The sequence below is a fragment of the Sylvia atricapilla genome, chromosome Z (genome assembly GCF_009819655.1).
Source record: "Sylvia atricapilla isolate bSylAtr1 chromosome Z, bSylAtr1.pri, whole genome shotgun sequence".
NCBI lineage: Eukaryota > Metazoa > Chordata > Aves > Passeriformes > Sylviidae > Sylvia > Sylvia atricapilla.
This window is the reverse complement of record NC_089174.1, coordinates 86,730,290-86,753,452: the sequence shown is the minus strand read 5'-3', so window position 1 is coordinate 86,753,452 and position 23,163 is coordinate 86,730,290.

Here is a 23,163-nt window from a genome sequence, read left to right as displayed (position 1 = left end):
CTTTTGCTGGGGGATCTCCAGCTCCAATAGAAGGGGGAAATAGCCATAACAATAACCAGCCCGGATTACCTTGGTTCTTTGGCGTGGCAGCATCCTCAGAGCACGGGGCTTGCGCCTCCCGTGTGGTTTGTTTGCTCTGGAGTTGGTGGGTTTGTTGTAGTGTGTGCACGGAGGAAACTGTCATTGTGTAAATTAGGCAAAGTGCGTCTAAGGTGAAGGCGGTACAGACCCTTCAACGTGATGGGAGACGGGGAAAAAAGGAGAAAATACAAAATAGAAAATGCACGGGACCTCATGACGTGGAATACTCCCCACTCTGTGCAGTTCCACTGAAACTGAGGTGTCAATCTTGATCTATTTCAGGATCTCCAAAATAAATCTTTGCTACGAGAGGTAGAAATTGTGCTCTTTTCTGTTTGTTTGCAAAAAGAATATGTTCACCTTTGTATTTAGCACCCAATATGTCAATCTGCAAATCAGAGGCAGGGTGTGGGAATAAATACATTTTAAAATCCATTTAATAGAATTAATCTTCATCATTTTTTAACTAGGATTAGATAGGTAAGCGTGTGTAGAGAGCTTTAAAACAGCCCCTTTGTATGATAAATAGTATTCCTTAATAAGATGATACAAAGAATGGAACTGAGAGGAAATAAAGGAGTTTGAAAGTAAGTATTGTGAAATACAAATAATAGTGTGACAGATAATCTCTATGCATGATCTGCTTTGCCCTATTTAAAATCCTAAAGGGGTTTCTATTCCTCTCTTCAGAGACTGAAATTCTCAAAGGCTGATGGAGTGCAGGATAATGGGCAGGTGGGCCCTATGAATATCTGAACTCCACTTCCTGAACTCCAGTGTTTAAACTGGACACCAATGCTAAATTCCATCCTTAGTAAACTCTGCTGCCTCTTTATAACATAACTGTATTTTACTTTTTCACTCTTGTACAGAGTGTATTGTATCCATGGAAGAAATGCTTTAACACTCCCTCTCTGATCCTGTACCAATTTATATCTATGTGCTGTTGCTGGAAATCCAGACCTCTGGTTGTACTTCTTGGTCATGTTTCTCAATTTTTAATTCAAAATTGGAACTTTGAATTCGTTCAGGGATTCATTAATTTGTGTCAAGTTGACCTTTTACAGAAGGTTTCATATCCATATAACAGACAGGCATAAACTTCCTATTGATTTTGCACAGAGGATCTGCATGCTCAGTGATCTAAGCAGACATTTAATACACAAACAGTAAGTTCAACAATATAAACACCTTTTCTTTCCAGTTCCTGTGACTGGAAAAGAAATTCCCAATAAAATTCTGTTTTGCACAATTTGTAGGAAATGGATTTACTGGGGAAGACCTGGGAAGCTTTTCAACAATATGAAAAGGCTGATAACCAGTTACTGTAATTATTAATGATTAGAAAGGTCTTTCAAAAGGCTTTTCAAGGAATTTTCCTATAGGGGAATTTCCAAACCCCTGAAGACAGATTGCTGAGAGGAGTTGCTTGCTAAAACCAGCACAAAGACATGGTGGGAGATTAAGAGATTTTGACTAATTTTCATATTTATCTTCAACCCTACAAATCAAAATCTACCCCAGTGCAGGAGCAGTTGGAATGTGGAGAGGGGCTGCATCTGCCCTCCTCATGGCACTGGGATGAGCAGGGTGGTGTGGGTGCCTGGGACAATCTGCAGTGTCCATCCCACAAGTTCCTGGCTGCTCTCTTGTCCCTTGGCTGGGATTTGCTTTACCAGCTCTTATGGTGAGACTCACTTGGGCTTCATGGCAGACACGTGTGGCTTTAGTCCCCCACTTTTCCCCAGACCACCCTGCAGTGGCCATCCAATACAGATTCTCCATGGCCAGAGCTGGGTTTTGACTTCTTGGTGAAGTTCTCCTAAAAGCCTATTGTGTCAACAATATGTTTATTTTAATCACAGCATTATGGCCAGGTTAGGCTGACCTTGTTCCCCCTCTTCAGGCCTAGGGAAGCGTGTTGAGCTCACTGTGACCCTAACACCATCCCAACATTCTGCTTCTCTTGCCCTGTCCCCATTTGTGGGTGCTCTTCTTGCAGTACTTCTTCCTCTCCTCATGCACAGGCAGGTCTTTGTGCCCACCTTGGAGGTGCTGCAAACAGACAGATCCTTTCCTGGGCTTGCCTTCAATCCTAGATGTCACCAAGGGAAAAAAAAAAACTGCAAGGGTGATGGTTGTAAACTGAAGGAGGGTCTGTTTAGGTGTGATACAAGGAAGAAGCTTTTCACAACAAGGGGGGTAAAACACTGGCACAGGGTTCCCAGAGCGGCTGTGGCTGCCCCTGGATTCCTGTCCAAGGCCAGGTTGGACAGGGCTTGGAGCACCCTGGGATACTGGAAGGTGACTCTGCTCATGGGTGGAAATGAATGAGGTCTAAGGTCCCTTCTAACACAAACCATTCCATTCCACAGAAGTGGCCAAGGCACGGCATGGCTGTGCCAGGAAGGGTTGTCCAGGTCTCACTGGATCAGTGGCCCTTTGACTGCTCCATTGCAGTGCTTTGTGCGGAGGAATAAAGGGGATTTTTGCCAGCGTCTGAATCAGTGAGTGCTGGATTTCCAACCACCCTTTTCTCATGCCACTCACAGAACTGAAAACAGCACTTGCCTTCAGAAACACATATCATTAAATAACAGCTTATTTCTATTTGTGTTTATAGAATATCTGGAAGTGGGGAAGCAGCCTGAGAGCAAGCTGGTGCCTCATAGACCCAGATAGGCTCTTTGCCTGCTTTGTTATAATACTTCATTGGAACTGACACATTGATAGCCACAGTTTTTCTAGGAAGTGACCTTCATGCTGCCCATTGATTCCCAGTGGCCATCAACTCCTTGCAATTGGAATGACAGGCCAGGTTAAAGGTCAGTCCTTAAATAAAGCTTCTGGATTACTAAACACCTGAAGTTCAAATGAAAATGGAAATCCTCACCTCATTTTATGTGACATGTTACTGCTAATGACACTTCGGGATCTTAAACGGCTCCTGCTCTTTAACTCATGTGCATGTTTCACTCGACAACCCCTTAAACCAGCTCCTTTTTCCACCACTGCTGGACCCTTGCAGGACAGGCAGCAGGGAAAAGCAATCTCCCTGGGATATACAGCTTCTGAGGGGAAAAAAAAAAAAAAAAGCTTTCTCAGGAAAAGACATCAGAACCAATTAAAACATTTGCCTTCCAAGCGATGGCCAGAAACAATCATTCCCTTAATTAAGATTCACAGTAAAAGGATTTTATTTACATGAGCCGTGGCATTAAAAAGACCCCAGTTGTACAGCATTGGAAGTTGGATGTGTTCTGTTTGCCTGTGCACAGTGGGGCAGTGCCTGGCTATGGGGATGGGTGGTGGGGTGTCTGCTCCGCAAAAAAGAGGATTGTTGTCTCCCCATGCCTTACAGAGCTGCTGCTTCAGTTGTCCTCATGCCAAGCCTTGCTCCCACAGCCCCCAGCCTTGGTGAGACCCAGAGCTCCATCTGTGCAGCACCCAGAGGTGTCCAGGGCTCCTAATACCTTCCCCAAGGGACCTCCAAGCTCCCTGAGGATGGTGCTCTCAAATGTACCTCTTTATCTTCTACTCTAAATTTATGTTTATTTTCTGCACCTTAACCTGAGTGGGAAACATTGTTAGAAAGAGGAGTAAAGTTATCATTACATTTTCACGACCATTTATACTTATTCTGAGGCTTTTGCCAAGAATACTTTGACAGATTCTGCTGATTTACTTCCATGTTGTTATAACATCTCTGGTTTCCAGCTGAGGTTAGCCCACCCTTGTGCCAGATGCAGTATGTGTCCCCTGTAAGCTGCAATACCCACCCCAAAATTCACACAGTCTAGGTAATAACATGAAGCTATCTGCTGCTATCTGTTCATCTTCTGCAAGGTGTCAGGCCAGTGGGTGCCAGAATCTAGTGGACATGTCAGCATACTCATATTTCTTCATCCATAATCCCCAGTGTTTAGTAAATGACCTTAGAATTAGTTAGGGGTGTCTGAGGTACCTCACTGGCACTGCAGCTCACTGGCATGGTATGGCCTGATCCAATGCGATCCAAAATACTGTCCTGGAGGATCTCTGGACCACCCTAAATAGAAGTCATGCCTGGAAATTGACTGAGGCTCAAACATAAACAAGGTCTGTTCTAACAGTCTGAGGTGTAGTGAGCAGGTTTCCACATATCTTTAATTTGCCTTGGAAATTTCCTTCAAACTGCACCAGGAGAGGCCTAGATTGGATATTAGGGGAGATTTCTTCATTGAAAGGGCTGCCCAGCCCTGGAAAAGGCTGCCAAGGCAGTGGTGGAAATCCCATTGCAGGAGGGGTCTAAAACCCATGTGCATGTGGCACTTGGGGACTCAAGTTGGTGTTGGCCTTGGCAGTGTTGGGTTGGACTTGGCAAACTTAGAGAGCTTTTCCAATCTAAGTGATTCCATGATTCTGTAACATTTATCATCAAAATTCCAAATACAAACCTATGGGTGTGCATCAGTTTGTGTTGGATGATACTTTCATTGCTTTGGAGTATCAACATTGGCACAAATGGCTGGATGAGGGAGGGAGGGAAGGAGGAAGGTGGAAAGGAAGGAAGGAAGGAAGGAAGGAAGGAAGGAAGGAAGGAAGGAAGGAAGGAAGGAAGGAAGGAAGGAAGGAAGGAAGGAAGGAAGGAAGGAAGGAAGGAAGGAAGGAAGGAGGAAGGAAGGAAGGAAGGAAGGAAGGAAGGAAGGACCCTAATCTCAAAATCTCACAGGTCCTCTACATCCTCTCCTGTATACACTGTTACATCACCTAGATTAAGCTCTTTTTTTTGGAAGGCAGGCATCTGGAATATGGATGGATACCATTTGTTTAGAAACCAGTGCCAGAATGTAACTTAAATAATTTTGCAAGTACTAACAATTCCTAAAAGCAGATCTCCACCAGAAGGCATTGCACCGATCATATGGATGTAGCCTTTTGGGATATTGTTTATTGTTTAAACATGGTGGGGCTGAATTAATGGCTGGATTTAGTGATCTCAGAAGGCTTTTCCAACATTTAAGAATTCCATGATTTTTTGATTAACAGCCAAATATGCAGCAGGTTGTGGCCACCTCTTCAAGGTTCTGTATCCGCCGCTGTTCTATCCGAGTCCTGTGGTGTTTTTGGAGGGTTTCTGCTGGCTGCCTGCATCAGGAATGGTTTAATTGCTGTCCAGGCTGGTGTCTCTCACTGAGGGGCTGGGGGCTGGGTGGACAAGGGGCAGAGGGATGCTCTTGTTTCCCAGCGTGGGGCCCGCAGGCAGAGGCTGCGGGAAGAGGGAGCCGCCGCCTCGTAACCGTCCAGGTGATGGATTGTCCCTCGTCCCCACTGCTGTCAGCCTGACACCACTCACCAGCACTAAATTAATCCAAACAGCACCGTGCAGCTTGGATGCTGCCAGGGCTTGCTGATGCCCTGCTAAAAAAGCAGGAACAGCAGAGCCGCCGAGCACAGTTTTGTGAAGAGCTTTAAAGGTTTGTGATGGGCTGGGAGAACTTATCTGGAAATGTGTGTTTGCTGGCTGTCTGCTTTAAGAATTTTTTAGTTTTGGTGGTGCTTCTTGATGTAAATCCTGGGACTTCTGGCACAACCCCTAGATTTCTAAGGCAACCATTTAAAATGTCTAAGAAGAAAATTAACCCCAGCCGAAACCACGACGTAAACATAAAAAATTAGGTAATCTCTCACAAAAATCCTTTGGTTCTATTCATTTTGTAAAAATCCCCGAGAAACAAAAAGCACACAAAACCTACCTTCACCTAGTAAAATCTAAGGGAATCTTCTGTGTAACATTGGAATAATAGAACTCATTTCAAACGATCTTCCAAAAAATGTTTAAAATGTTTCCCCTGGCCAGAGACCTTACTCTGAGTTTCAGCCAGCAGCAAATTTTTTGCAGCCGGTGTTATAAATCAAAACTGGGTTTCTAATGAAAGTGCTGACACAACTTTAACTGTAATGGTACTTTCAGGCAAAACTACGAAGACATTGGAGCAGTACACTCAGTATTCTTGTGCCATATCCAGAACTGAGTGTTTTTCATTCCTCTTGAGCTCTTCTCTGTATCAGAGCAGTGCTGAGAATAAGTGTAATTGTCATGTTATGGGGAATGGAGATATCTGCTATTCCTAGTGAAATTCTACCATATAAATCCTCTTCCTAGAAATATCAAGAGAAAAAATGGTCAATTTTTTTTAATGATTTGTCTATGAACTAACAGCTCTGTGTGTGAGGAGCTTCCCAGTGCTGTATTTACTCCCTGGGTGGACAACTAAAACATTTAAAAAAAAAAAAACAAAAAAAAAAAAAAACCAGATAATATTAAAAACCTTTCCTGATTGAATATCTCTGTAGAGCACTTTTTGCTCCACGTTCTTGAAAGTTGGGTGAAAGCTGGGTGAAACTCCAAAATGGGCAAGTGATGTAATTTTGGGAGGATCAGTGGTCCTAGGGAAGCCCCTTGTGCATTAAAGCTTGCACAAGTAAAGAGATGTTAGAAAGGACATTGGGGTTGATGGAACACTTGGGATATTATTGCACTTCAAAATGTGGTTTTTTGGAAACAGAATGAAAATTAGGATTCTGGTGAAAATTTAATACCTCTGAAAAAGCTGTGGTTGGGCGACTATCAGAAGGATTCTTCTCAAAGTGATCAAAAGGGATCTGAAAATGCCACTGCAAAAATTTAAAAATCCTCGATTCTTCCAAGCAGAAATTTCTGAGACAATAAGGTCATTTTTAGTGAGATTCCACAGAAACAGAAGAAGGTTCTCCATTGGAAATCTGCTTGGTTCCCTACACAGTTTGCTGCTGTATTTCAGAGACTATGATATATGCATGTATTATCACAAGGATTTTAAAGGCTCTTCACAAGTATCATCAAATGAAGGACTTTTAAATCAATTTCCCTGCCTGTTCCCCATGAGTTTTGTTCAAAGTCCAGTCAAAGGGCATGACATCATGCTTCTTGAAATTCAGAAACTAGAAAAATGCTCAGGAATATTATTCTAGAAAGCCTAAAATCCTTGTTAACCTTTCTTACAGTGATTGGATTCAGTTGTTTTCTTTTGGAGTTTCTGGATTAAAGATACCCAAGACACAGAGGACACCTGCCAGGACAATGCACTGGCAGGACACTTTTAAAGATGTTAAACCATTCACAGGAATTAAAAATACTGTCTAGTTGCTGACCCTGCAGTGCAGCATCCTACAAGGAGGATGGGAGTTCTTTTTTTTTGCTTTCCTCAACCACAACATGACATTCCCATTATTTTCTACAGAATCTGCATTTATCTCCTCAAGGATGAGTTACCTAAATTAATGGTTTTTTGGGCTATTTTTCTGTAGGGTATGAACTAGAAGGGAACCTGGCTTGCTTTCCCACTGCAGTTTTACTTCCTTGGTGGTTACGAGGATGAAAGTAGGTTTGTCCCTCTGTTTGCAACCCAATTGAAGTTCATGTGTTTTTCAAGGATGAGCACCTCTGAGGAACACCTTGGAGCCTTCCAAGGACTATGGTAAAGGCTGTGGCTCCAAATCTCAGCAGCTGGAAGTGGGCAGAGCTGAAATCAGTGTCACTGTTCAATTGGAGTCCCAAATGAGAGCTGTTGGATGCCTACTGCTGCTCAGTCTTTTTGTCTCTTGAAAACTATTGCTGAGTAAAATAGTGTCACTTGTCCCTTTACTGACAGCCACCACAGTTTTAAAAAGGTGGCAGGAAAATAGTCCACTGAGGTGTTCTTCAAGAATAACTGATTTTTGGACTCAAATATTAAAAGGAAGGGATGAATTTATGAGAGTATAAATCCCCTCCTGTAGGTTTCAGAATATTTGGTGGCTTGGAAATCATAAGTTTATAGCTCAAATGGGACATTTCAAAGGCTCTCAACCAAAACATCTTGCTTCTTTGGAAGATTTTCTAACAAAAGCAAAGGAAAAGTGCAAGTGGACAGGACATTCCAAGCTGAAAAGGTCCATGCTTTAATGGGCTGAGAATCATCTGTTGTATATGCTCATTTATACCCACTGTGAACCTTTTAGAGAAAAAATGAAGCCTTTTTATTTCAAACAGTGTGCCACGAACCATTTTGACATCTTTTTCCAATCAGGTGACAGAACTCCAAATTTCCAAAAAGCTTTGGCCCTAAAGGGCATTTCTTTGCAAGTAACTAATTTTTTCTTAAACAAGCAGGATGCACCCAGAATTAAAGCACTTGATTTATAAACACTGTCCCAGTGTTTATAAATATCACTGTATGTGTGATATTCTGATAAAACTCTTTATTTTGTATTATGACTTCAGGCCAGTGAGGCAGCTGCTGAGTCCAGAGGCCCTGGGACTCTTCATCCTTTCTATGTTGACCCTAACTCTTCCATCTAAAAGGCAGAGCAAGAAAGGGACATATGGTCCCAGCATCCTCCTATGACCATGTCCACTGACAGCAGTAATTTCCAAAGCCAAAGTAGCTGATATGAAGCAATTTTAGTAGGTGTTTTTTTTTGTTTTGTTTGTTTTTTTACCAAACCTGTGTTTCTGCTGCATCTCTCTTGGTGCTTACATAAGATCTCACAAAGACCTCTGGATTTTCCAAAACACTGTGTCCAGGATCCTGTTCTTTGGCTTTCAATCTGCCATCAAAACTTGTGGGTTTATTTCTGTTACATTGACAGGAAAGAAATTTTAATACAGTACAGTGTATTTACTTTATCTGCTTGTCTTTACAAATCACTCTACAATCCCAGGGTTTGGTATGAGACAGAGAGAGAGAGAGAGAGAGAGAGCAAGAAGTAGTATTTATAGTAAAACATGGGTAGTCAATAGCATGTGGGAAAACAACTGAATCTGAAAATGGTCCCAAAGGTAATTTGCAAATCTGCTGAAATCCCGAACAAGCTTTGATTTAACCGAAGCTTGAAATGGCTTTTATTTACTGTCTATTGTGGAATAAATGACATCTCATAAACAGGCTTTATCCATTACCACAGAATGGCGATCACTGTGTTAGGGACATTTTATCCTCTTGATATAAAACAAGATATGCTATAGTGTGTTATTACAAATAGAAAAATCAATGCTGAGACACACACCTCTGAAATTTCATTTTTGCGGAACCCCATTTTCAAAAAAATGTATTCTCTAATAAAAACGTCTCCATAACCAGGGGGATTTACAAAACACTGAGCAACAAAGAACAATAACAAACAATGAATAAAGTGGCTCCATCCTGAGACTTTTTGCTGCACATTAGTCACACACTTGCATACATTTCTGTGCGCTGAGCAAAGCTCCCACTAGGCAGGGAAGCAAACCAGCTGAATTACCTTCACTTTTAAGCGCTTTATGGAGAACACACACTGCATGCCAAGTTGTGCTGGAGAGGAAAACTTTGTGGCAAAAAAAGAGCCTGATGCAGGGATGGAGTCATCCAAAGACTGACTTCCCTTATTTTATCCGAAGTCTGGATCAAAACCTAGCTAAAAGCTGGAGGATTTTTTGGCTGAGGCTGGTGCTGGCAGTTACATTCACATTCACAATGGGTCTGATATATTTGCCCCTATTTGCTGTTCATTACTTAATGCTGATTCATAAGACTGTTTCTTTGATGAATTTTTCACCTGAAAATTCCTGAAAACAGATTTTCTCCAGTCAGTCAGCTATGAATTGTTCAGAGTGTCCACTCCCACTGCACATAATTGACCCCTCAAATATGATACTGTAACTGGATTTTGACTAGATGCCTGTAAGACTAAAATTACATGAAGTGGTGAATGGAAAATAATGAACAGTGATTGCATTGATCTCCTCTTTTTTTTTTTTTTTTTTTTTTTTTCCTAATGCATGATTATTTGTCGCTGGAATTTATGATTCTTCTGAGATTTTGAGGCTCATCAATCAAATGAGTGAAACGGGGAGTGAGTCTTCCCCAACACCATAGTACATGAGCTGTAAATGATTGTGAAGTGACTTCCCTGAACACTCCTGAAAATGCAGATAAATTGCTTTTGAATTATTCAGTTGCCAGAAATCAAGACCAGATAGCCACCTTTGGTGGGTCAACAGTATCCCAGGGATGTGAAGCTGAGTAAGGAAAGAGGGCCCCCTGATCCTGCAGCAGCAGCAATCCCATGGAAATTTACATTTCCCACAGAAAAGGAAGAGTCATTGTCAAACTCACGTGGCATTCCCACCCTTATAAATCAAGGAACAGCTTCTTCCAAAAAGAGGTTTTTTTATAGGCTGATCTGGGCATCGCTTCAGTATAACTTAGTTCACATAGATTTGTTCCTCATTTATTTCTAATACCCTCTCCCTAAATTTATACCATGGCGTTAGTATCCGTGGATGAGCATATGCAGTGAGAAGCTAGGTTTTCACAGGCCCTGAAAAAGCAGATGTCAAAGACCAGATATATGACTCTCTCCTCCCCAGGCAGATAAGTGAATTTATTAGGATGACTTGCAAAGTACTGTGATCCTTAATGTAAGCAATCATGATGAGGTCACATTTACATTGAAAATGATCTCATAGCCCCTAGGGTTTGCCAACCAGCACTGGGAAATAATCCCTGCCTCTGGCTTTAAGAGATGGAATTTTTGAGGCTGGGAAAGCCCCCAAGGATCATTGGTTCCAACTGTCCCACAGCACTGCCAAGGCCAGCACTAACCCTTGTCCCCAAGTGCCACAACTTGGCAAGTCACAGCTTAGGAAGTCACTACCAGGTGCTGCTTTGGGAAGCATAAGGAGCAGCTGGAGTGGGGATTCTGCTCTGAAACAGAGTCTCCACAGAGGTTTCAGGAGAAGGTGAAGAGCTCTTTAGGTTTTCTTTGTGGTGCAGACAAAATTTGCTGAAGGCCAAGGCTGGCTACAGCTCCCTGTGGAAAACACCACCCTTGACAAATGCATTCAAGCAGAGGTTTGCCTATTGCAGACACAAATAGGAGTATGTGGGGATGCTTTCAGGATGCAATTAAGAACATTTCCTTGGACTAGAGAAATCCCTTCACTCTGTTTCTTTGTGCCCTATGTCATGTTCTGGCCTTCCTGTGCCAAGAGTTAAAATGAGGACAACATTCTCATTCTCAGTTACTTCAATAAAATTACAGTCTAAATCCTAAATTGATACATTTCAAATATAAAAAATGGAATAAAAAGAAAGATATGAGATCTCAAAATGCAGCCAGTGTGGGGAATTAAAGCTTTCCTGCCTTGTGGAAGGAGATGAGCACTATTGCCAGTCTACAAATATTAAGCCACGTGCATGGTGATTCAGTGGAATAAACCCTTTTCATAGGCAGACTAACAGAGTCTGGTTTTCATCTTTCCTGCAAGGTGGCCCAGAAGATGCTCATCCCTCTTTATGTATCTCCTTTTGGAGCTCCTTTCTGGGAGAATAGTCTCAGAGCAAGATGGTATAGAGGGAAATGTCAGTTTGTCCTCTCGAGTGGCAGAACAAGAGGAAACAGTCTCAGTTGCATAAGGAAAGGTTTATATTGGATATTAGGAAATATTTGTTCCCTGAAAGAGTGTTTGGGTATTGGAACAGGCTGCCCAGGGCAGTGGTGGAGTCCCCAGCCCTGGAGGGATTTAAAAGCTATATGGATGTGGCACTTGGGGACATGGGTCAGTGGTGGCCTTGGCAGTGCTGGGGAAATGGTTGGACTTGGTCTTAGAAGGCTTTTCCAACCTAAATGATTCTGTGATTCTATGACAAACTCTATGGTTTGTGGGCTGATGGTGGAAACAAGAAATTATCTCATTTGTCCTTGTTTTACCACCTCTCAGTCTGGCTCACTGTATTCCAAAGGCATTTTTTCCCATTTAGCACTCACGAACAATTTGGGACATGTTTTCACCTAGCATTAACCCCTTGCCAGGATTTACCAGACCACAGTGAGTCCAAATGAGGTGCAGATCTGGAGACTGCATCTCTTTCTGGAGATCCTCACACATATGTACCAGGCTGCTTCCTCAGGTGGGAATAAGCTCTGTTCACAGAGTGTGTTTAAGGAGTAAATGCCTAATGGAAAACTTGGAAAGATAGTCTGCTTTTAGAAACAGCTCTGCTTGCACCTCCAATATTTAATATTGTCCTTCATTTCTTTGCTATCACAGAGGACATTTGCATGAAAATAGGATGGTTGCTTTTAAACGTTCATCTCTTCTTGCTGCTTGTTGATTGTTTGGAGACTTAGTGCCAGTGGAGTCCCAAGCCAGTGGCTGTATGGGAAATGAATGGGTCAGGGATGGGAAGAGGAGGTCTGGAGGAACATAATGGTTGAGTTTGTATTTTGCTGCCAGATTGTTCAGGTGACTTGTACTGAGGGAACATGTCAGAGGGAGACGAGGAAAAAGTCTAGCAAGTTTGAATCTTTTATTTTCTGCAGTTACCCACACACAGACATGGTAACACACCTCATACAAAAATCCCTGCTGGCCCCAAACTTGTCTCCAGTGGCGGCCAGAACCAGCCAAATAGGGAAGGATATAAGAAAAAGATAAGCATGTTGAGCTACTTATCCTACATTTTCTGCCTTCAACAGCTCATGGCTCAGGACTCTCTGAGCCAGAGCTGATGTCTGGTAGTAGGAACTTCATATAGGGGTCCACAAGAGATTTTTACTTTCATGTTTTTCTGCCTTTGTGGACTGTAAGAAGCAGTCTTTATCAAGGAATTCCCCAGAGGAGTTGTGTGGGATACTGGGAACCACAGTACTGGATAGGGCAGAGAAGATTGCTCTTTCTTTTTACCAGTCTTTTCCTCCAAGAAGGGTCTTTATTAAAGATATTAGACTTACCAGCTACTGAAAGCAGACAAAAAGCTCCCAGAAAATTCAAGCATCCAGTGTTAAAAGAAGATTCAGGTTACTCTGGCCTTGGAAAGATTGTGGATTTTGCTTTGGTCTAAACAGGGCAGAATATAGCTCAAAATAAACTGAAACAGCTAACTCAAGTCACTCCTTGTGTCAGTTTTGTGTTTAAACTCAGAGAATGTCTTGAGGAAAACTCTTCATGGGTCTTATTGGACAGGTTTGTCTCAAGACATACAAAATCCTCACATTCTGACCCAACTGGGAAGAGTGAGCAGTAGCCAAGAAACCCCTGTGGTCAAGGAATACATGCAAAATTGCTCGGCAATAAAGATGCAATGGGCAGCATAATTTAATTACAGACTATAAGCTCTCAACCTAGCATAGGGAAAACCACCCATATTTAGAATTTCACAGTGAAATAGCAAATTTTCAGCTTGCAAATTGGGATGTGACATGAGATTGCTTTGAGCTTTATTTATGACTATTCACCTCAGTGCCTACCCACACTGCAGGGAAAGCATTTTGCTGCAAAACATTGAGGTCCTTCTCAGAAATAGGTCATTAGGTCTCAGAGTTAACACTCATTTGAGACAACTGGTAATGGGGGGTTGGAGAGGTGCAGTTTCCACATTGGTTTGTAGATGTAGCTTCAGCTTTTTAGTATTTTTTTGCACGACTTTCACAGATGCATGCAAACATCAGATGACTCTTCCACAAGTGGGGGAATTAAGATGAAAGTGTCCTGTTTGGTCTCCCAGCTAGCTGTGATCCAATTTGGCATCTGGAGCCAGAGCTCACACAGGCACCCCTCCCAAATACAATAATCATCAGAAGAGCATTGTTTCAGTACAATATTATGTGTTATACTGCAGTTAGGGTAAGCTGAGGGCAAAGCAGCTTTGCTCTTTTGACAGTCCATTAGGAAGAGGATGAGTAGGAATGGATGCCTGTCCTGTTATACATCTCATTAAACTCTTCATTTTACCCAGGGTACCAGCTAATGATGAACCTGAATGGATCTAAATACTAATTAACTGATGAAATACACTAACTTCTTCCTTCAGTAAGCATCTATGGCAAGCTTAGTGCCCAGTCAGTTTTGTCAGGAAGAGAAATGAAAGACATTTAACTTTGTCACTGGTTATCTCAGCTGTCTCACCTTTAATGCAGTGGTGACAAGCGTCCTTCCTGCTGCCTGACTGCATGTTGCACAGCTCACTTTTTTGAAGCTGTTTACCACAGAAAAATGTTTAAGTAGGATTCAGATATCCCTCGGCAAAGAGAAAGAGGAAAGGAAAAGATGAAGGGGAAAAAAAAAAAGCCTTTCAAAATATAAAACAGAAGTTGCTGCAGGCAAAGATGCCTTTGAGCAGTCTCAAGCTAAGACTTTCCATTTCCATGTAAAAATGTCTGTCGAAAGGGCAAGCTACATTTACAATGAGCAAAGTTTTATAGCTTACACAGGCATGAGCACCTGCTAGGAAGATGGGGAAAAGATTCAATTTACCTTTGGGTTGCAATGCTCAGATTCCCATTTAAAAGTCTAAGACCCCTGATTATTTATTGATGTCTTTCTCTTTGTAGCTGTCTGCATCTTTACTGACTTGCAAGATGCAACAGTATGGCCTAAAGGATTTTTTGAATTAAGTTCTTTCAAGTCATTTTTCCCCTTCAGGTGTTTGGCCAATGATGCTGAAGTTTGACAGGTTCTTCTCTGTATTTGGGGGTGGAGAGGGGGTATATTAATATATTTGTTAGCCAGCAGTCAAATTAACTGTGCCTGAGCTGTCCTTAAACACTAGTTTATTATAGGGTTACTGAATTTTCTGCCTTTTTTTTTTTTTATTTATTTACAGGAGGAAGAAAAGGCAGCATCAGCAGCAGTAATGTTCTAAAGCAACCCACATTTTACAGAGAATATGCTTCAAGTTCCCATAAGGCAGTGGCAGACAAAATTTAACAGCAAAATCTCTATCCCCACTCCCTTCCTCTCTCTCAGAAAGCATAAAAGTGTCAGCTTGTACATTTTCTTTAACTTACAGGAGGCAAGGAGACTTTTACTGAAGACATCTAAAAAGACATTACAAGGCACCTCTGGCAATGAAATGAGTATTTTCTTTTTTTCAGCAAGAAGAATAGACACTCTGGTTCTTCTTTTTTTCACAATAATAAGAGTCACAGTAAAAGAAAAAAGAAATGAAGAAAAAAAAACAACCCAAACTGGTATTGCAATTAATTTTGATACTTGTAGCATCCTGGAAAATCAAACCTCTTGCACTGCCTAAAAGCAGAGAAGCAGACACTAACTAAAGGAGTAGTTTAGTTGCTTATTTTAGCTTTCTGAGAAAAGAGAAAAAGCAGTAGTAAAGGGAATCTCATACTGGTCAAAGAGCAAGCATGTCTGCTCCATTTGCCAGCATCTACTCTCAGTTAACAAAGGTGATTTTTAACAACCCTAAATAACTAGAAACAGGGTTTGATTGGAAAATGACAGAGGTAGGCTGGACCCATCTCAGCAAGTTAACCCAAAAGGGAGAATCATTAAAGGATTGCATGCATCAAATTGGGCTTTTTATTACGCAAGGAGCCAGATCAGACAGTGGCATAGCCATCTCCAGCCATAAAACATGATCATCCTCCAAGGGCAGAAGGAAGAAGCCCTAGTGGGGGCTGCCAGGAGCTGCTGAGGAGCTGGATCCTCATTCCTTTAACACTGCCCTTTCCTGGCTTGCTGGGGACACACTGGAACCCTCCAGAGACCAAGACCCTCGGTGACCTTCAGGTAAGGGAAGAAATCCTCATCCATGAAGCTTCAAAGCTGAGCAGTGCAGAAGATCTTCACATGCTGAGGTCAGGGTATGCCCAGCCCTCAGCAGCCAGTGCAGGAATAGACCCATCTGGAAATGAGGAATGGGCTGGAACTGTCAGCATTAATCACGGGGCTCAAAGGACTTTTTTTTTTTTTTCCCTGGGACTCACCTCACCTATATTTCTCTACCATGGGCTGACTGCCTTAAATGCCCTTTTAGTCAGTGGAAAGGCAACCTCAGGACATGACTCTGACCTATGCTGGAGACCCTGAGGGAGTGAATCATGGCTGTTCCAGGCCTGTCCGTCCCAAAGATAATTTGTGGTAACATCTCAGGTGTCTGGTGCTCCTGAAGTTACAGCAGGACATCAGTGAACCTCTCCACCAGAGAGTGGCTGAAGAGGGCTCTGAGCCAGTCCCTTGCAGGCAAACCCTCTTCAGCTCTTCTCCACAAAACCTTTTTTGGTGACAGCCAGCAGACCACATGGGTTTTAACTGAGCTGCAATGGAGATGTTTCTTGGGTTTTCCCTGGGCAAAGACATTTCTGGAGTTACACAGATTCAGTTGAGTTCTCCAGTATGTCTGAGACTTCCTGAATCATAGAATCCCAGAATTGTATGGATTGGAAAGGACCTGAAGTTCATCTCATCCAACCCCTGCCGCAGGCAGGGACATCTTCCACTAGACCAGGCTGCTCAGAGCCCCATCCAGCCTGGCCTTGGACATGGACAATTTTGACAGTGATTGAATATTGCTGCCAAAGCTGACAAATAGCACTCCAGGACAGGATATTTATGATCCAGACTGTGAAATTAAGTAACTGTCCAATCCATTTATCAGCACGCTCACAATTACAAAACAAGTGAAGAAATAATAGTTATCACAGTAAAACTGATTATCACCATGCATACCACTATGGTAATCCACAGGCCAGGAAAGGTGGCAGATTATTGTTGTAATTTGTTATTTGGTGAAAAAGGGGATTTCTGGGAGGGGATTGGTGTTTTATAGAGGGCTCATGGGATTCCGGGGGTGGCACAAATGTAGGACAGGAGGCTTTCCGTGGTGATCTTTTGGCCTGCATTCATAGAGATCCCAACATGGATTTCTGTCCACAGCCAAGCCCAAAGACTTTGGAGCAGCTGTCCCAGTGGCACTAGGAGAGGTAGATATGCAACATGCTTGAATCTGTGATGGTTCTGGTTTCTTTTTCTCCACCAAGGTCAGGATTAATACACGTGACTCACAGTTTTCGAGTTCAGACTTGGATGTTCATTATTTCTTATCTATTTACAGACTCACGAGCCGTGAGCTCTAACTAGCAAGTTAAAGAAATGAGGTAAAATGGAGTACTTCTAACTCTTTCTAAAGTCATTTAAGTGCTAATCACCTAATAACGAGGTGACATCTATATTATTTATATTTCTGACTCAATAATGACCACTCCAGGCCCACAATGCAGACCTTTTTCACCCAGTTACAGAAAACCATCCAAACCCATCCAGAAGAAGGAAGAAGAAGGTGAAGAAGGACCTGGACAATGCCCAAAGTCCTCCATCTTAACTCACATGTATTACTATATACTAAAATCTTAAATCCAAGTTTTTCACCCTGTGAGATCACACAATACTATTCAAAACTACACACCCACAATCCCAGTGCCATCACTCAATTTTGGAAGCCTGTTCCATGGCCTCAAGTCAAATGTGGTGCTTGCTTGAGGGTCAGGACCTTTTAACACAGAAAGCCAGAAATTTTCAGCCACCAGGGTTCCAACAGGGTTCTATGCTTGCAGAAATGATTTTAAAAGGAGGTTTTCACACAGGTGATGGATCCCAGACCCCTCCAATGCCACTCGGCTCCTTTGCTCCCTGGGTAGGAGTTAATAGGTGCATGCATTAATGTAATGACCTATTTATTGACACGATTTCCCTTCTCTTTAACCACCACCAGGGTAAAACCCAGAAGAACTGTTCAGAGAAGAGTGACTACATTTAGAAAAGTAAAACAAATACCATTACATGGAGTGCACCGAACTCAGGTAATTAGTAAAATGTTGTAATGGACACTGTATTATTAACATTGCACACACAACTTAGGTTGTTCTCCTACAGATCATTTCAGAGAGGTGTCTACAATCTGAACTGAGAATGTCCTTCTATTCCTTTTAAGACGTTTATATTATAGATATGTCTGTGTCTAAACACACATTTCACTTGAAAACAGGTCTCATAACTGACTGTAAAGACCTCATCTTTATGTATACATAAAAACCACATTAATGCATCTCAGTTATGAGAAGAGCAATTGTTCATATCATAAAAGTGGGCTCTGAAAAAAAAATTAAGCCCCCATCTGATTTGAAGAATGCATATATGTCAGGGCTTTATGGAAGACATCCCTCAGTGCATTTATGAAGCACAGACTTAACTATTGACTGCATGAAATATTTTGTGGTCGAGGGTATTTTTGGTGGGTATTTTTTCCTGGATGACTTCTTACTCCTTTTTAAAATCCAGCTGTGCCAAGCAGGAGAAATGAGGGAAATCTGGTGTTGGAGAACATGTAATTCAGCTGGATTTTGGCTGCATTGTTTTCTCTGAATGAAAGTGCCAGGTTTATTCACCAGATTAAAAACCCCTAAACGGTTCCATTTTCCTGCCCTCGTGATCATTGCTATTGATTACTCTGTGTTCTTGAATCTATTTTGTACAGCCCTTGTTTAATATTTAAGAGACATAAGGAGCAGCATGTTGTAATATTTAAGAGGTTAACTTATTGCAGAGAGATAAAGAAAAGGCATGGCTCCAAATGAGGTGGAAATTTGGTCCATTTTATTGATGTGCTGCAATATACATTTAGGGATATACAGCGCACTGTAATACAGATTAAAAAAAAAAGAAAAAAAAAAGAAAAAAAAAAAGGTAAAATACTAGTTATATCTGAGGCCTTTTATCTTTAGTAGAGGCAGTGCCAAGGTGCTCAGCCTGAGGGTGTGGTGGCAATCAGACCGTGTGTGTCAGCCTCTACATTCCCTTGTGTGTGTCAGACACACCAATGGTGCATTAGAGCTACCACATTTTTCATGGTTATGTGCCTAACTTTGGGTACGACGTGAAAGATTAGCAGAAACCTGGTTAGACAACAAATGTGTCCTGCTTTGGCACTGGCTCTGCAACAGTTTGTTTTGCACCATTCTCACCTGCATAATCAGGTCAGACAACCACATCTGCCAACGAGTACTTTTATTTCACATGGCTACAAAAGCTTTGCATACCTTTAAAAGAGGTGTCATAGTTGAAGGGCTGATTTTGATGCTCAGAATAGCAGACTTTTTTCCGTGTTAATTCAGGTCTATAGATGTGATTCTTTGCAAGGCTGGGAAATGCTTGGGTATAGAAACACAGAATCACAGAGTGGTTTGAGCTGCGAGAGACCTTGTTCCTCCCTTCTGCCATGGACACCATCTCTGCTATTCCAACACCATCAGTTCTGTTTTATTTAGACATTGCTAAAGAAGAAGGCCTGAAACCTGCCCAAATATTCTGCAGAAAAAGAGTGAAGTCAAGGTTTTTTAGGGCTTGTATATCCTGACCTCAGGATAAGCAAGTATGATTTCCAACAAGAAATTAAAAAAAAAAAAAGAGAAAAAGAAAAGAAAAAAAAAAGAAAGGAAAAGAAAGAAAGAAAGAAAGAAAGAAAGAAAGAAAGAAAGAAAGAAAGAAAGAAAGAAAGAAAGAAAGAAAGAAAGAAAGAAAGAAAGAAAGAAAGAAAGAAAGAAAGAAAGAAAGAAAGAAAGAAAGAAAGAAAGAAAGAAAGAAAGAAAGAAAGAAAAAGAAAGAAAGAAAGAAAGAAGATCCTATTCAGAGAAAAGAATAAAGAAATAATTCACAATAATCTGCAAACTCTATAGATGTTCCCAGGTCCATAAGTTGTCACAGAACAATTTTTAGATTCAAAGGCCAGAATAATTTAACCTCATAAAATCACAAAATTGTTTGGGTTGGAAAGACCAACTTCTACTACTCCAGGGTGCTCCCAGTCCTGTCCAGCATAGCCTGGGATATGCCAGGGATCCAGGGGCAGCCACAACTGCTCTGGGCACCCTGTGCCAGGGCCTCCCCACCCTCACAGCCACCAATTCCTTCCCCAGATCCCAGCTGGCCCTGCCCTCTGGCCCTGGGAAGCCATTCCCTGTGTCCTGTCCCTGCAGGCCTTGTCCCCAGCCCCTCTGCAGCTCTCCTGGAGCCCCTTGAGGCCCTGGCAGGGGCTGGGAGCTCTCCCTGGAGCTTCTCTTGTGCAGCTGAAGAGCCCCAGGTGTCCCAGGCTGGCTCCAGAGCAGAGGGGCTCCAGCCCTGGCAGCATCTCCGTGGCCTCCTCTGGACTGGCTGCAGCAGCTCCACGTCCTTGTGCTGTTGGAGGCAGGGCTGGGGCAGCTCTGCAGGTGGGCTCTCACCTGGGCACAGGGGCACAGGGGCAGAATCCCCCCTGCCCCGCTGCCCACGCTGGGGATCAGCCCAGGGCACATTGCCAAGACATGTTGAGCTTCTTTTCCACCAGAATCCCCAAGGCACGGGAGAAGCAAATTTGATGTATCAGCTGGTGTCTACATGCCTGCAGCACCTGTTTGTGTGTACAAATGTTTAGTGCGTTGGTAAATGGTACTTGACATTTTCAGCATATTTTAGATGCAGTGGGGCTCGGCTGTCCCTCTGTGGGCTGTTCATGCCCTCCATCACTGGAGTGGGGGAGCTGACTGATACATTTATTCATGTTACTCCTTGGGAATTTAGGGAAAGTGATGACTGTCATTTGACAGAAAAGGAGCCAAGTAGCTCGAGGACAGATTTTAAATGGTATTTAAGAGACTTGCTTAGTTTTCCATTCAACTCAGAGGTAATTAGGCACTTCAGATTTAAGAAATCTGGTCCTTGGTGGCTTGAGTGAGGTCTGCCTTAATGCTGGGAACTAAACTTCTATTTCCCAAGGCTAAAGCAGGTGCTTCAACCATGGGATGGGCTGCTCCATTCCTTGACAGTGCTGTGCAGGAGCATACAACAGATTTTAATGAGATTTTGTCCCTTTCTGGGACCAGCGTGTGTTAAACATCAGTAAAAATGAGTAGATGTCTTGTTCCAGTGCCTCGTACTGGGCACCAACTTTCACAAAAGGTCAGTGAAGACTTTCTACCTCATATTTTTCCTGGCAAAATGTTGTCTGCAAGACTCACAGGTTGCTGTGATGTCAGGTAATTATTATGTGATTAAGGGTAATGAATGTCTAACTGTAGTCAATATTATGACATGAAATTGTGTTGCTTAGGTTGAGAATTCCAAAATTATCAGGAATAGAAATAAAAAAAAAAAAAACGCATCATTTTCTGGAGACTGCAGCAAACCAGGCATCTTCATAACAGTGCTTGTAGGGAAGGTCCTGTGGGTTAGTATAAGGTTGTACAACTTGGAGTGCCTCAAATTCTGGGGGAAATGGCAGCGAAGAATAAATCTGTGTAGAGGTTTTTCACTCAGGGGTCTGATCTCTGGGGTGAAGTTTGCAGCTCTGCAGTTGTGGTGGCAGCCAGCAGGGACTGGTCCCTACAGTGGGCAGTCACCAGCTGAAGGTGTTGGGGACAGCTGAAAAAGGAGGCAGCCCTAAAGAGACCTCACCATATCCCAGGTCAGCATCCATCCTTGCACGCAACACCCAGGGATGTTGCACAAACACAGGCAAGGAGTGGCAGGTGGGAAATCACTCTAACTTCTCTTTTCAAGCCCCCAAACCACTTCCAGCTCCTCTTCCCAAATCCCCACAGCCCGCTCGGTGCGGTGGGTGCAATCACACTCCGTGTCATCCACGGGCAGCCAGTGTCCCGCAGGAGCAGGAGAGATTTGCAGTTAGATAGAGCCCTGCCTGGTGAGTTACAGCCACTCCCTGTGGCTGCAGGATCACTGGAGAGACAAAAAGCCCATCTGATGAAAACGCTGTGCCCGTAGCGCCTCACCCTCCTTGCATGGGTGACGCCAGCCAGGACCATGACAGCTGTTTGTGGTGGTGTGCTGATGTGTCTGTGGTGTTTGTGGGGTGATGCAAATGCTCTCCTTTGCTGGACTCAGCCCACACAACCCAGGGCAGCAGAGATTTCCAGCCATTCCTCTCCAATCAAGCCATTCCCACACCTAAACAAAGCTAGGGGTAGGTTTGGTGCCTCGAGTTGTTTCCTCCCTCTCCCACAGATGATAAAAAGCCTCTGGAGCACTTTAATGAAACAGTTTGTCCTTATTAAGTTGAAAATAGAAATACACCTTTCCCCCATTGGAGACGTAACCGGAATGGCACAAGGCTGTGGAGTTTTATTATCTTGGTCTCAGCTTAAAATACTAAGAGGCGATTCTTTAAGAAAGTTTAAGAGAAGTTCTATAAACCACGTCTATATATAATCCCTTTTGTAAGCATCTAGGAAACTGCAGGACGGAAAGGTTGCCTGCCAGACCTCAGAAAGCAAATACTAATTCAGCAGTCTAGTCACTCTGTCAAACATTTAGTGTATCAGGGTTGATTGTTCCCTGGTAGGTATAGCTCTGGTATATCCGCCAGGCCTTTTGTCATGTTAACTGCAACCGATCAATGGATTGAGGTCAGGACTTCTGATGTAGGTGCAAGCTTAGAGGGAAAAAAGTCTCAAAGATTCATTTTTTCTCGTCTGGTAGCACTCCGGTCACTTATTTTTTCTCAGTTAGCCTCTGCTGCTCTAAAGTGGATATTGATCAGTGCTTTAATGCAAACCTGTCAAATTAATTTTGCAGAGCTGGGATATGACTGGCCTAAAATTGCTTCTGCATCTGTTCTCTGCAGCAAGCCTATGAATTTTAATCATGACCAGAATGGGCTGTTGGCTTTTTTTGTTAGAAACTTGAATAGGAAAGGTTTAAACTGTAAATGCCATGAAATGATGCTGTTTTGTTCTTTTCAGAAACTCATGTGGCTGAGGTCAAAGAAATTATTATGTCTGTGCATTCTTGTCAGATGCTCAGGGAGCTGTGCAGGGTTTTCTTCTTTTGCAAAGCAAAGCAAAGGTATGTAGTGAGCTTGTTAAACATTCCCAGGCCAATGAGGAAACAGCAGGCTTCGTGTCTCCTGCAATGCCAGATACATTAGTATTAATGTACAGCTTCCTCTCCAGCCCCCACTCTATGATCTGATTATTCCTGATAACTTTATCTCACAGGATGGAGAGGGAGACAAACTGGGAGACCAGCATTTATTTCTTTGGTCCAAATTAAAAATAAATAAATTCAGAGCATCCCACACGCAAGCATAAGGTGAGTGTGGCTGTCCCTGGAGTAGCAACCTTATGGACTAGGAGAAATGCAGATGGTTATAGAAGTTTTTCTTCATCATGCAAAACAGGAGATTCTTCTTCATCTCCTCATCAACTGAGACAGAGTAAACAAGGCTCTGTTGTGATGTCAACATCATGCAA